The sequence below is a fragment of the Pseudonaja textilis genome, chromosome 5, assembly GCF_049901715.1.
Source record: "Pseudonaja textilis isolate UNSWEBS1 chromosome 5, rPseTex1.2, whole genome shotgun sequence".
Lineage (NCBI taxonomy): Eukaryota > Metazoa > Chordata > Lepidosauria > Squamata > Elapidae > Pseudonaja > Pseudonaja textilis.
Window position 1 is genome coordinate 58686247 of NC_141994.1, and position 15586 is coordinate 58701832.

Genomic DNA, 15586 nt, shown 5'->3' on the forward strand with positions numbered 1-15586 from the left:
ATTAAGATGGTAAAGGCCTTGAGTTGGAAGGAATTCAGCAGTATGTCTTCTAATATTCAAGAACAGTCCTGTTTTTCTCTATATCCATGATTCATTACATACTTAGTGATGTCAGCATGATATCCATAGAATAAAATGAATTAATTGGAAGAGACCTTATAGATTACATGGCCAATCTGCTACTTAGTGCAGAAATACAGTAGTTTGTTAAAGCAATCTTAAATTTTTTACCACAGTTCCTCAAAACAAGACTTTCAGATCCATTAAAATCCATTGTTTCAAGTTGTAGTTTCAGACCATATTTTCTATGCTAGGGTGGGATATGCTTGAATCAGACTTATGTCCTTCAATCGACCTGACTTTCTGTTTTCAGAAACCTTAAAGAATGAGATTCATTCAAGCTGTTGGAAGGCTACTTTGAATGTAGAGAAACCAAGAGCTAGCTGAAACAGAGAGAATCCGTGTTTCTACAGAACATATATCTTTACAGATGTGCTCTGCAATGAACTCTTAGTGTTCATGAAGGAAAATGAGCTGAATTATCTATATGAGGAGTGTTCAGTCTAATGAAGTTCATATAGTCAATTTGGACACCTAAGTCCATAGCACAGAAGTCCAGCATCACACTGGGGTGAACAAAAAGAATGAAGTGCCAAAGACCAAGAGAAAATCAAAGTATGACTGATGGATAAGAATATCAAAAGTCAGGACATATACAGTATTTCCTTTATTAAGAACTACCCAAGAACAGCTAAATCCTTCCTTAAATTGTGATCTAAACTGTAATAAGATTCAGTGACAAGACTGATAAAAGCCAGCTGGTCAGAATCCAAAGCTTTTAGGTCAGGGCTGTCAAACTCTTGGCCTGCAGGCCAGATGCGTCATGCGCTGGCCACGCCCATGCCAGATTTAGCAAAGGGTGGGGGAAGTCCCGATATGTCACATGACACCACCATGATGATGTGAGTTTGACACCCCTATTTTAGGTTATAAAATATATGGAAGAATGTAAGAAGTGTGCAGATATAGTGTAAAGCAGGGTCCCCAGCTCCTGGGATACGACCCTTTGAAACTGAGCCACACAAGCGGAGGAGCAAATATCCAAGCAGTTCCACTTACGTGAGTTATGGGTATACATGCAAGTGTGTGAAGCTCTACTTGTATGAGTGGCGGGTGCACATGTGAGTGCCTTCTTCTCTCCTGCTGCCACGAGTACAAAAAGCCAGGAGGTTTGGGGACCTCTGGTACAAAGCATCTTTTTCATTCTATAAATTGCTATTTTTTGTTTGCAGTTTTTACCTTTTTTTCCGCTGGGAAGTCTTTCAGTGGAAGCAACCATAAAGCAAATTTTGATAATTATCTGATTATTTAAATAACTTTGCTGCTTGAATTAGCTGGATAAATTGTATTGGTCAATGATGTGTTCTTCTAATTAGTTAGGTTGGATCTGAGAAATGTATTAAAGGGACAGCTTTATTTAAGATTTGATTCAATAAACTGATGCAATTATTGTAATGTCTACTGCAAGGGTGTCAAAATTACATCATCACGGCGGCAGTGGAACTTTCCCCCACCTTTGCTAAACTGTGCATGGACATGGCCAGCACATGATGCATCTAGCTCATGGGCCAGGAGTTTGACAGTCCTGGTCTACTGTTTCCTTCTGAAGTGATTTGTGCCCACTAGGGAAAAAAGATCCCAAGAGGGGAGGCAAAAAGCTTTCTGTATTTTCCTCCTCTTAAGATAGGCCTCAATAAGCCCTTTCACTCTCCCATGGACTTAACTGTTGCAGAAAATGACAAGACTCAGACCTTGGAATCAAAAGAAGTTGCTTTTATTTGTGCAAAGGCTCAGAGCAATATAGCCAAAGCAACATCTGAACAACCTGCTATGAAGCAACACTTACATATATACTCTTTAGAAGCAGCAAAACACGGAAATATAACTTGTCAGCATTCATTGGTTACTTGAATTACAGCCTTCTGTTGCTATGCTAAAATAGCTAAATATCTTGCAACCCCTCACTAATCGAGATCATAGGTGTCTTGCCAAAGCATCTAAGTTTCCGGCAGTTCATTTGTGGTTTGTGGTTTGTTGCAAGCGAGACATATGCGGTTACCTATAATGAAACTTCCTGCTTTTGACACGTAGAAGTGACTGACAGATGAATCTGTGGTCTGATATTTTCCATTTTCTTGTTCTTTTCTCTCACTAATGCACACGTTTTACTATCTAGAAGAATCATGTCAATATTTCTCTAAAAGCAATACGTTTCTTCTTTATGTCCTGCCTCATAACCAGAGAACATCACAAAATTCATAAAACAATTGTGTAGGAAACCACCCCCCACAGTTTAAAATATGCTTTATTCTTAATATTAAAAGGGGCAGGATAGAATATTTCCTCAAGGGGTAGAGAAAGCATGTTCTTAAAGGCAGAAAGCAAGCCCCAGTTTTTCTTAATAGCCTCAAGCAGAAGCCTCAACTCTTTAGAGATGGGTATTTTGTGCCCATTAAAAAAGAATGGGCCAATCTATCATAAATAAAACACCTTCAGCTCCAACTAATGGGATTAAGAAGGACAGGAAATGACCTCTAGGACATAATAGGATTAACCCACCACCATTGAAATAGTGAAAGACACAAAAGCTCACTACATTGCACAACCTCCCAGAGCATCTCTGAACCCTATAAAAATCCACGCATTCCTAAACCAAGGGGTCAGCCACCCCAGAAACATTTGCTGCTGTCACTGAAGTGTTTGGAATCCAAATAAACCTTTCCTTGTAACCAGTCACTCTCCATTTTATTTCTAGTGCCTTTCTCTCTGCTTGGAACCAGACTGGATTTTTCTTCCAAAAATTGCAAGAGAGAAAGTACAGTTGCTTTGCTATTGCTCTGTTTTGCTAATGCCCAGCCGAATCTGGAGAAAAGCAAGCAAACCGAATAGCAAGGAAGGCACTAACATGTGATAAATACAGTGATAACAAGGGAAAGAGGTATTTGCAACAAGTGGTAGCTGACAGCAATTTCCAGAGTAGCCCCAGCAAATCCCACCAAGGCTGTTTTCAGACATCAAACAACTCAAGAAGGAAATGTGATGCAAGAAGATCAAAAGAATTCACATAGAATCTGTTGGTTTTAAGCTAGGAGGTTAGGAGAATCTTGATTTGCAACTTTAATTAGCTCTAAACTTTGTTAGCATTAATCCTGATTCCTGGTTTTTGTGAATTTTGAAGTATAAAGAGCAGCTCAGAAATCTTTAGTTGGCATTTTTTTCTTTCTATGCCTTGTGGAGCAAGAAAACTTAGCTGTTTTTAAGCAAGTTTGGTGTCTTCTTTTCAATACAAAAGAGTTGTTTGATTCTGAAAAGCCCTGAGTGTTATCCCTTCCCCCTTTGCATGCTATTTGTGCAAATGGCAAAATGACATCATGCAAGAAACTTCTCCTTCTCTCTCCCTGTCTTCCTTTGTGTGTCTTGTTTTCACAGAGTTACTTGGCATATATTAGGCACCAAGTCAAAATCAAGCTTCTGAAGCTGTTTTTAAAAGAGAATAGGTGAAATATTTCTTCTAAGGATTTATTTTACCCGTTTTCTTCTTCTTGGAATCCAATAAAGCATTGTTGCTAATGCAAGGAACCCATTCTCTCCTTTTATTGCACCTGCTTTTTGCATTGCCTACTCCTGTTTGTTCTATTGTATCAGCAACATTTGCATTTGCTTGATAAATAAACACACCATTCTAAAGCCTGTTTTCATTAAGAGCAACAGCATTCTGGGGAATCAGATTGAACTCTTTCCCAGTCGAATCTGTCCTGAGCAGAATGAAATCCAGGATCTTCTGTTCTCAAAAAGAGACTTAGTTCTCTTGGTTAATTAATTCAACTTTTCCCCTTCATCTGGGAACTCTTATGCAAATATTATGTGTTATTTGTGAACATTTACCTAATACACCTAAGAATATATAGAACCAGAGAGACTCCATATTTGTTCTTAATCTGACCTTGTAGATATCAGGACATTTATATAAATTGTTATTTTGCTAAAGTTCTGCAAAATTGCAAAACATTGGCTTTATTTAAGATTTCATACTAGGTCGCCCTGATATGAGAAGTTTATTAATGATCTATTGTGTAATCTTTTAAGTGAAAAACAGGAAATTTGATGATAATGATGAAGATGAGGAGAGTTAGAGGATTTCCATGGAAGGAGTTTGGGAGGAGTTATGGAAAAACACCCAGGACTACCCATTTCTTTCTTATGAATGTCTCTATAACTCCTACATGTGAAAAACAGGAAGTATTATGTAATCTTTTAAATGTGAAATCCTATATAAGGCTGTAATCACTTTAAGGAGGTGTCTCCTTCTCCTAACCTGTTATTGGGAGGTGGAGTCTGGTATTTGCAAATAACTTAATAAAGCCTTCTATGGGTCTTGGTTGTCACAGTCTGTTATTTTTATTTTTATTGAATTCTCACATTATGTAAAGATTCGATTCTGTCCCATTCAAGATTGACTCAGCCTTCCATCCTTCCAAAGTCAGTAAAATGAGGACCCAGATGGTTGGGGGCAATTTGCTAACACTGTAAATGAGGAGACTGTAAAACACTTGTTGTTAGTTGCAAAGTTGTGTCCAACCCATCAGGACAACGTTCCTCCAGGCCTTCCTGTCCTCTGTCATCTTCTGGAGTCCATTTAAGCTCATGCCAACTCCTTCAGTGACTCCATCCAGTCACCTCGTTCTCTGTCATCCCCTTCTTCTATTGCCCTCAATCTTCCCCAGCATTAGGCTCTTCTCCATTGAGTCCTTCCTTCTCATTAGGTAGCCAAAGTATTTGAGTTTCCTCTTCAGGATCTGGCCTTCTAAAGAGCAGTCAGGGTTGATCTCCTCTAGGACTCGCAGGAGTCTTCTCCAGCACCAGTTCAAAGGTCTCAATTCTTTGGTGCTCAGCCTTTCTTACGGTCCAACTTTCACAGCCATACATTGCAACTGGGAAAACCATAGCCTTGACTATATGCACTTTTGTTGGCAGGGTGATATCTCTGCTTTTTAGAGTTGCCATAGCTCCCCAGGAGCAAGCATCTTTTAATTTCTTGGCTGCAGTTCCCATCTGCAGTGATCATGAAGCCCAGGAAAATAAAATCTGTCACTACCACCATTTCTTCCCCATCTATTTGCCAGGAATTGAGAGAACAGGATGCCTTGATCTTAGTTTTCTTAATGTTGAGTTTCAAGCCAACTTTTGCACTCTCCTTCTTCACCCGCATCAAGAGGCTCTTTAGTTCCTCTTCACTTTCTGCCATTAGAGTGGTATCATCTGCATATCTAAGGTTGTTGATATTTCTCCCCGCAATCTTAATTCCAACTTTTGATTCATCTAGCCCTGCCTTTCTCATGAAGTGCTCTGCATATAAATTAAATAGGCAGGGCATCATATACAGCCTTGCTGGACTCCTTTCCCAATTTTGAACCAATTAGTCGTTCTGTGTCCAGTTCTCACTGTTGCTTCTTGACCCGTATATAGGTTTCTCAAGTGACAAATAAGATAGTCTGGTAGTCCCATCTCTTTAAGAACTTGTCACAATTTGTTGTGATCCACACAATCAAAGGCTTTAGCATAGTCAATGAAGCAGAAGCAGATGTTTTTCTGGAACTCCCTAGCTTTCACCATAATCCAGTGTATGTTGGCAATTTGATTTCTAATTCCTCTTCCTCTTCGAAATCCTGCCTATACTTCTGGTAGTTCTCAATCCACATACTGCTGGAGTCTACTTGTAGGATTTTAAGCATAACTTTACTAGCATGTGGAATGAGTGCAATGGTGTGATAGTTTGAACATTCTTTGGCATTGCATTTCTTTGGAATTGGAATGTAAACTGACTTTTTCCAATCCTGTTGAGCTTTCCAAATTTCCACTGTTGAGCTTTCCAAATTTGCTGGAAAATTGAGTGTAGCACTTTTACTGCATCATCTTTTAAGATTTTGAATAGCTCAGCTGGAATACTTTCACCTCCACTAGCTTTGTTGTTGCTCAGATTTCCTTAGGCCCGTTTCACTTCACATTCTAGGATGTATGGCTCGAGATCAGTGACAACCCCATTGTGGTTATCAGGGATGTTAAGCTCGTTCTTGTATAGTTCTTCTGTGTAATTTTGCCACCTCTTCTTAATCTTTTCTGCCTCTGTTAGGTCCCTGCCATTTTGTTCCTTTATCATGCCCATTTTTCCATGAAATGTTCCTTCATATCTCCAATTTCCTTGAAGAGATCTCTGGTCCTCCCTTTTCTATTGTTGTCTTCTGTTTCTTTGCATTGTTCATTTAAGAAGGCATTCTTGCAGTGGTGAGATTCAAAAATTTTTACTACCGGATCTGTGGGCATGGCTTGGTGGGTGTGGCAGGGGAAAGATAGTGTAAAATCTCTAGTCAGCTTCATTTCTCACAGACACGTTTTACATTTCCTGCATAGCCTGAACATAGATAAAAACACTGCAATATACCTCAGAGGGTTACATTCCACTCTACCCACACTTCTACAGTAAATGGGCACAACAATAATGAATTACTTTGCAAGGCTGCCATAACTCATACCCTCTCAACAATGTGAAATATGTGTATTGGACTTACTCAAATGCTACATTGTTTAAAAACCTGGAAAAAATAACGATAGCAATAAAACCTAGACTTATATACCACCCCACAGTGCTTTACAGCACTCTCTGGGTGACTTACAATATCAGCATATTGCCCCCAACAATCTTGGTCCTCATTTTACTGACCTTGGAAGGGTGGAGAGCTGAATCAATGTCAGGATTGAACTCCAGGCTGTGGGCATTTTGCTGGGCCACCGGGGTTCATAGTATCAAAAAATATTGCCACTGAATTATCTTTTGGTTCCAATGTTGGACCAAGGCATTGATTGGCTGCCATGGAGCAACCAGGGAGTCTGTAGCCATTGTGTTGATCTTATATGTCTCTTCTCCCATATTATTGCGTATAGAATGATCAGCCAAGTTGTCCAGATTCATACCGGACTGTAAAAGGTATCACCCAATCTCCTGATACATAGCCCTCAGTTCAACCTCTCAGCTCCACTTGGAAGAGGACTTGTAGGCATGGTTTGGCTAGATCCTAATCTTGATTTCAGACAGGAATGAGGCCACATGCACCAAGTTAATGGCCCAATGCGATGTAAAGTTGTCAGACATGCTTATATATTCACAAGGGATTAAACCAGAGGGTTTCCCCCAAAATTTAATGGATACTTAGTACAACTTCAGGTAAGTTTGAAAATGGGTGGTGGCTGTATGTTTACACCATGCCATCTTTAACTTGGAAACTGTTTATTTCTTCATCCTCCTCCTTAACCCTACTGTTTGATTGAGCAGAGTGAAAAGCCGTCCTCTTTAAGGAAACTGAAGGCTGCTCTGCCTTGTCAATAAAAATATTCCATTTTTTTTGTATCCTAAGTCTAAAACATAAACCAGTAATCATTTCAAGGCTGAAGTTACCTTCTGAATGACCCCGCAGGAAAATGAAAAAAGTATAGTGCCAGTTTTGCCGTGTTTGAAAAGGAATATAACTGATTGGGGAAGGGTTTCTTTTTTAAAAAATAAAGATAAATTCTATCTATTCAGCATGTCAGCATGAGATCATCTAAAATTTGAGGTTTCTTATACTGTCCAAAAAAGGATTAGCAATCACAGCTGGGACTGACAACACTAAGCAAAGCATCTCAGGATTGTGATGTTATGACCTTACTTTTGCTTACAGATGTCAAACAAATCCCTTAGGTTGTTAAATAAGACATCATGTGACTGCCACTTGCCATTATAAGGCCAGCTTCTCAATTGACCCTGCTTATTGGAAACCAGCTATTAAGTACTCAAGTATCGATCACATGACTGAGGGATGCTGCAACGATCATAAATACAAGGACTAAAGTTACTTTGTTTAGCCTGCATGCCAATTAAATGTAAAGTCAATCATCAACTTAGATTGCAAGGCATATGGGGTGATTTCAGTGGTGCGTTTCAAACATTTTTACCACCGGTTTGGTGGGCGCGGCTTGGTGGGTGCGTGTGTACACCACAAAACGTGCACTTTGCACACTTTGCACACTCCTGCACTCTGTCACTTCAGCAGTTGCCGCACAGCAACCTGCTGTGTTGTACAAAACAGCTGTGCTTCAAAAACAGGGAATAAAGGTTAGTGTGGGAGACCAGTCGGGCAGGTGGGCCCAGCAGAGCTCGGCAGAACTGGGCCAAACCAGTAGAATACCACCACTGGGTGATTTTAATATTTATTTTACACATTCAATCCACTGCTATGAAGCAGGTTACTTTTGTTAAAAGTTTTGTGGGTAATGTTTACTAACTCCTTGTGATGCTAGACTGGATTATTCTGGTGCATGAGAAATCCACCCTTCCTTTAACACAAGATAGCTTTCATAAACAGAAATTTCCTTAGTACAGAATGCAGCAACTATACTGTCATCTAGTGGAACTGACAATAATATCCTGTAATCCTCTTCAGCATATTGTGTATCTTTTATTTTACCTACTCTTGTCTTTGTTGTCTTCTGTATCACCATTATTGGAATGGAATTTTGTGGATCTTTCACATCCTGTCCAAAATCTGAGAATAGTCATTATTCTACTGAAACATAGAACTTGTCAGTGCTGGAGTACAATTTTTCCAGGAAACGTGTGGATGCTTTTGCAGGAAATTGCAATTGTAAGAACTATTAGAAAAAGATTGTGAATTACACTATTTAAGTGTTTCCTATCTCAAAATGGGAATTACTCTGTCAATTTTCAGCAATCAAGGTCAGATAGGATTTTAAGGGCTATAAAATAAGAACATATGTTGGTATGAAATGGATCCAGATTTGGGTAAAAGCTGTTGTACTTCAACTTCTCTGTTCTGCTCTGCTCTGCTCTGCTCTCTTTATAGTACTTCCCCAGCCTTCAAGAATGCTACACAGAACAGTCGAGGGACCTGTTCTGACCAAGCTCCCCAAACATGGCAAACCCTCTGTAGTTGAAGCAATAATTCTTTTAGGAGCACCAACAGCCCCAGCAAAAAGTTTCTCTTTCACGCCAGGCTAACAAGCCTGTGCGGCAGGGGAGATGAATAATTGTCTGCCACATCTATTCATCTCTGCCCCCTGCCTTTTATCCCCAGAGCTAGGGTGGGGCTTTGCTAGCAGCGGTGGTTGTTCCGTCCCAACGATCAACCCATGGATTTCCACTGCTCTCCTCTCCTCTGCCTTCTGCACATCTGCGTGTCAGGCACTGGACCCAGCTGTTCCTCCTCTTCTTCATCAGCCATCTCCAGATCTGGGGGATGTTGACTCTCCATTTGAGAGTCTTTTCCCCTTCGGTGCTCTCGGGTTGCCTTGATGCTGACCCTGACTCCTACTGATTCGGTTGCTGGAGGGGACAGTGGCCGACAGGCCACAACAGGACTCAAATAATTGTACACTATCCTATGGTAGAAGGGGAATTCCTAGAAAGTGGGCACGTCACTAATGTTTAGAGATTAAAATTCATAAATCCTGGTGGCCTAGAAAGACAAACTGAAGACAAACTGAAGTAAGTAAGTAACTGAAGTAAGACAAACTGAACCATATCAATTAATACTCTATTTCTTGCACATATTTTAAAGCAGCCAAGAGCATTCTATTTTTAAAAAACAGCCTTCCACTGGAACACTAGTCAGCTGTTATATTGCTACGGTCATCAGTAAACTTGAAACAAACAAGTCCTTCAAATTCTTCACAAAGATGTCCTACACAAAGTAAGAAATAATCTATGGCTATGCTTCTGTGATGGTTTACTCACCACCTTGGCTCGGATGAGTGGGGAGAGCTTTTTGGAGCCATTGAAAAAGATTGGCAGGCAGGGAAACAATACAAGGTGTGATGACCCATAGTCTCTCAAAATAACCCAAAACATACATTAAAGTCCAGTAAGGCCTTCAACTTAACTTCACTGTTTTATTAGGCACAGTTTAAAGTCACAAAAGTAAATAATGAGGCAAAAAGAAAACCAAAACAAACTGCATTGATGAGAATTCCGAAGCAAGCCAAGATAACTAATCATAAACTCCAGGAAAATAACCAAGGAGAGTCCATGGGAAGAACGCCAGCAAAGATAAACTCAAAGTAAACACTAAATTGACTCCAGCAATTCTGACTGCGCAGTTACAAACTTATATCCATAGCTCCCAGCTGCAAGCCACAAGGAGGATCATGGTAATCTCTTCTTGAGTAGACCTCGCTTTTCCCTGATCCTCTCCTCCCTGCGTAACCTAGGATGGATAGGGGATGGGCCTGGATCCTCTTCTGATTGCTCAGCCAGCCTCTGCCCTTCCCCAGCCTCCTCCACCACTTCTGGAGCCACACTCCCACTCCCTGTTGGCTGTTCCTCCTCTTTCTCAGAGTCAGTCTCCACCAGGGGCATGACACTATTCCCCCCCCGCAGGGCCCCCTCCCTCGGGACCAGGCGAACGAGGACATTGAGGAAACCGAGTGTGAAAGTCCTGGACCAAACGAGGAGCATTAACATCAGTGGCATCGACCCAGGTGAAGTCCTCTTGTCCATAACCTTTCCATGTCATCAAATACTGAAATCGACCCCGCAACTGGTGTGAATCTCGGATGCTATCCACTTCCTCCTCCTCCTGTCCTAGAGGGGCTACTGGGCTGGCTGTGATGGAGCCTGTCTGTGCGGACTGTCAGCCGAGGCAGGGACTAACAGGGAATGATGAAACCAGGATGGATACGCATGGTCCGTGGCAGGGAGAGATGATAAGCCACAGGATTGATCACTGCCTCGACCAGAAAAGGTCCCAAGTAATGGTGATCAAGCTTTTTCGATTGTCACGTCGTTGGTAAGTATCAAATAGAAAGCCAAGCCCAATCACCTACCGCTAAAGGCGGAACATCGTGACAATGTCGGTCTGCAAACCGTTTATAGTCCTCCTTGGCTCTCTTGAGGACCATGTGGTGCACGGCTTTTAACTCCTGCAGGAACATATCCATTGCCGGAATGGGGAATCAGACAGGGCTAAAGGGAAGAGTTGTGGATGAAACCCATAGTTAGCAAAGAAAGGGGACACACGGGTGGATGCATGTTGAGCATTGTTATAAGCAAATTCTGCCACTGGCAGCACTTTCACCCAATTGTCTTGTTGACTATTGCTGAAACAGTAGAGGTACTGCTCCAAAATAGTGTTCACTCTCTCTGTCCCCCCATCAGATTCGGGGTGATGAGCAGATGACAGACACACCTGAACCTGCAGTTTCGCGAGTAGGGTCTGCCAGAAGCATGCCGTAAATTGTTCCCCCCGATCTGATACCATGTGGTCTGGTAACCCATGCAAACGGAAAACATGGGATATAAACAATTGAGCCTTTATCTTGGCCAATGGAAGACCCACACACAGAATAAAGTGGGCCATTTTAGTCAACATATCCACCACCACCAAAATGGTTGTGGCACCATTTGATAGTGATAACTCAACGATGAAATCCAATGAAACTGCCCTTCACGGTCGTTCTGGTGTGGGCAAGGGCTTCAAGAGACCAGGGGGTGCACCAGGAGAATACTTGGCTTGGCGACAGATCCCACAGGACACCACATATCCCGACACATCATGTTTAAGTTCGGCCACCAAAATGTCCTAGAGATGAGGACATTTGAACCCCCCAAAGTGTTCTGCCGCTAGACTATCATGACATTGATGTAGGATAAGGCCACGAAGAGGATCTCCATGCACGTAAATGTGATCACGGAACCGCAACAGGTCCCCAATATACGCCTAAGGAGTCTCTTGTCTCCCATTTTCATCCAATTCTTGAAGTCGAGCTGCCACAAATGGGTCCTGCCACTGTGCCTTCTGAATCCTCACACGGAGGTCCACAGATTCCTTGGTGGCCGTAAACCGCTCCAACGGAATCACTGTCCGGGGCAAGATTTTATCCTCCCTTCGGGTATACTCGGGCTTCCGAGATAGGGCGTCGGCGTGTTGATTCCCTCCACTCGGAACATAGGTCACCCGGAAATCAAATCGAGCAAAGAATAAGGACCATCTCACCTGATACTAGTTCAATGTCCGAGCTGTACGTAGGTGTTCCAAATTTCAATGATCCGTCCGAATCTCGATTTGGTGACGAGCCTCCTCCAGGTGGTGCCGCCATGTCTCAAAAGCGACCTTAACCGCCAATAGCTCCTTGTTCCAAATCGTATAATTGCGCTCTGGAGCCGACAACTTCTGGGAATAATAAGCGCACGGGAACAAGGTGCCTGCAGGAGCATAGGCCTGGAGGAGCACCACACCAACAGCCACATCGGAAGCATGTTTCCACCACAAATGGCTGGCCTGGATCAGGGTTTTTGAGGATAGGCTCGTAAGCAAAAGCAACTTTCAACGCCTTGAAAGCTGCCTGCTCCTCAGCACCCCAATGGAACTTCAGCCCCTTCTTGAGCAGATTAGAAAGGGGAGCAGTCAAGGCAGCAAAGTGGGGAATAAATGTGTAGTAGTAGTTCACAAACCCCAACAGTTGTTGCACATCCTTAACCCGCTGTGGAGGTTCCCACTCCTGGAACAATTGTATTTTTTCTGGGTCCATTTCCACCCCAGCAGGTGAAATACAATGTCCCAAGAAATCAATCGTGGTTTGTGCAAACTGACACTTTTCACATTGAGCAAACAGGTGGTTATCACACAAATGTTGCAACACCAGCCGCACATGTTGCCAATGTTCCTGCAGGGAGTCTGAGTGAATTAAAATGTCATCTGAATAAATGACCACGAATTGATCCAACAAATCACGGAAAACATCGTGCATGAAATGCATGAACACAACTGGGGCATTGGTTAATCCAAAAGGCATCACAGTATATTCAAAATGCCCATAACTCATCTGGAACGCTGTTTTCCACTCGTCCCCTGCATGATTGTGAACCAGATTGTAGACCCCACGCAAGCCCAACTTTGTAAAAATCTTAGCTTGACGAAGCTGTTCAATCAGTTCAGGGATGAGGGGAAGCGGGTACGATTCCTCACTGTGATTGCATTCAACGTGCGGTAATCACAACACAAATGTAGCTCCCCCAATTTCTTTTTTACAAAAAGCACCAGTGCAGCCAATGGGGAGGTAGAAGACCAGATAAACCCTTTCTGGAGGTTCTTGTCAATAAAATCCCACAACATGGCCAACTCCGGTTCCGACAGGAAATATATCCGACCCACCGGCAATTTTGCATCGGGCAACAAGTCGATTGGACAGTCATATGCCCGATGCGTAGGCAACTGATCTGCCTCCTTCTCCCCAAACACATCAACAAAGTCCACCAACTCCACAGGTAGATCCAGGTCCACGGGCATAGCCACACTCCCTGCACAGGAGCGCAAGCAATGGTTGGCACACTTCCTATCAAGGAACTACACAGCTCCAGACGACCAGACAATCTGTGGCTCATGGACCTGTAACCACTCCAAACTCAGCACCACCGGAAAACGAGGCACTACAGTAACATAGAACACTGTTTCCTCCACATGCTTCCCAATACGCATGCAAAGGGGGTTTGGTTGCAGCAACCACAGGTCCTGAATGAAGGGGCCGACCATCAATCGTTTCTACCATTACTGGCGGGGACACCTGTTGCTGAGGAATGAACCACTCCTCTACAAAATGAGCATCCATGAAATTGGCTGTGGCCCCTGAGTCGACCAAGGCTTGGATCTCCACCGCTCCCACACCAGGCACGAACACACTTGCTTTCAGCACAAGATGCTTCACCAATTACAATTGTGGTGGAGATGTGAAAGGTGGCGAGGATGGCAAGGTTGGTGAAGATGGTGGGCCTAAGAACTTTACACCCTGACCTACAGACCCCCGTAGGCTGAGCGATGCTCGTTTCCCACCACCGCAGGCGTCGCTGGTATGGATGTCTTAACAGGACACTTGGCCGCAAAATGGCCTCGATTGCCACAATAGAAGCATAAACCATCATGACGATGTCTCTCCTTTTCTACTTGAGTCAGGCAAGGGTGGCCAGCCCCCAACTGCATGGGTTCCTCCAAAGGCACTTCCACCAAGGGCGCCGTCTTGCTGGAAACAGATACGGTCTCTGTCCATCGTTGCACCCGTCGCTGCTGAAGTCTAGCATCGATACAAAGACACAGATGCATGAGCTCCTGAAGGGTGTTGAGGGCATTCACTGTGCGCCAACTCATCCAGGAGCTCTGATGACAAACCCTCCTGGAACTGGTCTAATAGTGTTGCCTCATTCCATTGTACATCCTGAGCAACCACCCGAAAACTAGCAATATAATCTATGAGTGAGCCACGCCCCTGCTTCAACTCTCTCAAATATCTGTTGCTGTTTGGCTTCGAACAGGGTCCTCAAACATGGCCTGAAACTGACGGCAAAACTCAGTGTAATTGTCCAACACCTGGTTGGGCTGGGTCAGCAGAGGCGCCGCCCAACGTGCTGCAGAGCCTGAAAACAAACTAATCAAAAAACCCACCTTATCCCGGTCAGTGGGAAAGTCCTCAGGCGGAAGGCTCATGTAAAGCTGGCACTGCCCAAAAAGTGCTAGAAATTGGGCCAGCGAACCATCAAATTTATCTGGCTCTGCCACTGGGCATTTTTGGCGTGGCCAGGCAGCTTGCATTTGTGCCACCTGTGCAGTCAAGAGCCACTTGCTGAGTTAACTGGACAATCTCTGCTTTGAGCTGGTGGTCACCCCACAAAAAGTAAAAACAAGTTGAAGGGGTGGCTGGAGTCAAAATGTGATGTCCCGTAGTCTCTCAAAATAACCCAAAACATAAAGTCCGGTAAGGCCTTCAAATTAACTTCACTATTTTATTAAGCAGTTTAAAGTCACAAAAGTAAATAATGAGGCAAAAAGAAAACCAAAACAAACCGCATTGACGAGAGTTCCGAAGCAAGCCAAGATAACTGATCATAAACTCCAGGAAAATAACCAAGGAGAGTCCATGGGAGGAACGCCAGCAAAGATAAACCTCTTTCAAAGTAAACACTAAATGCAGCAATTCTGACTGTGCAGTTACAAACTTATATCCATAGCTCCCAGCTGCAAGCCACGAGGAGGATCATGGTAATCTCCTCTTGAGTAGACCTAGCTTTTCCTTGATCCTCTCCTCCCTGCATGACCTAGGATGGATAGGGGATGGGCCTGGATCATCCTCTGATTGCTCAGACAGCCCCTGCCCTTCCCCAGCCTCCTCCACCACCTCTGGACCCACTCCCTGTTGGCTGTTCCTCCTCTTTCTCAGAGTCAGTCTCCACCAGGGGCACGACACAAGGATCCGTGGCAGTCAAGACAAGGAATGGCAGAAGGGGTGATTGGAGTGAAGCAGTCCAGGCAACATTGGTGGAATCTAAGAGAGTGTGACCAGATGAACAGCCAACTACAGAGTCTGGAGAAGAATCTGCAGTCAATCAGTGCTGACAAGTAGTTTTCAGCCATCCCCCAATCCAAGGACATGCAAAGTCAAATAGAGAGAGGAACAATGGAGACCAGCAAGGCTATTTGAAAGGAGGCAGCCT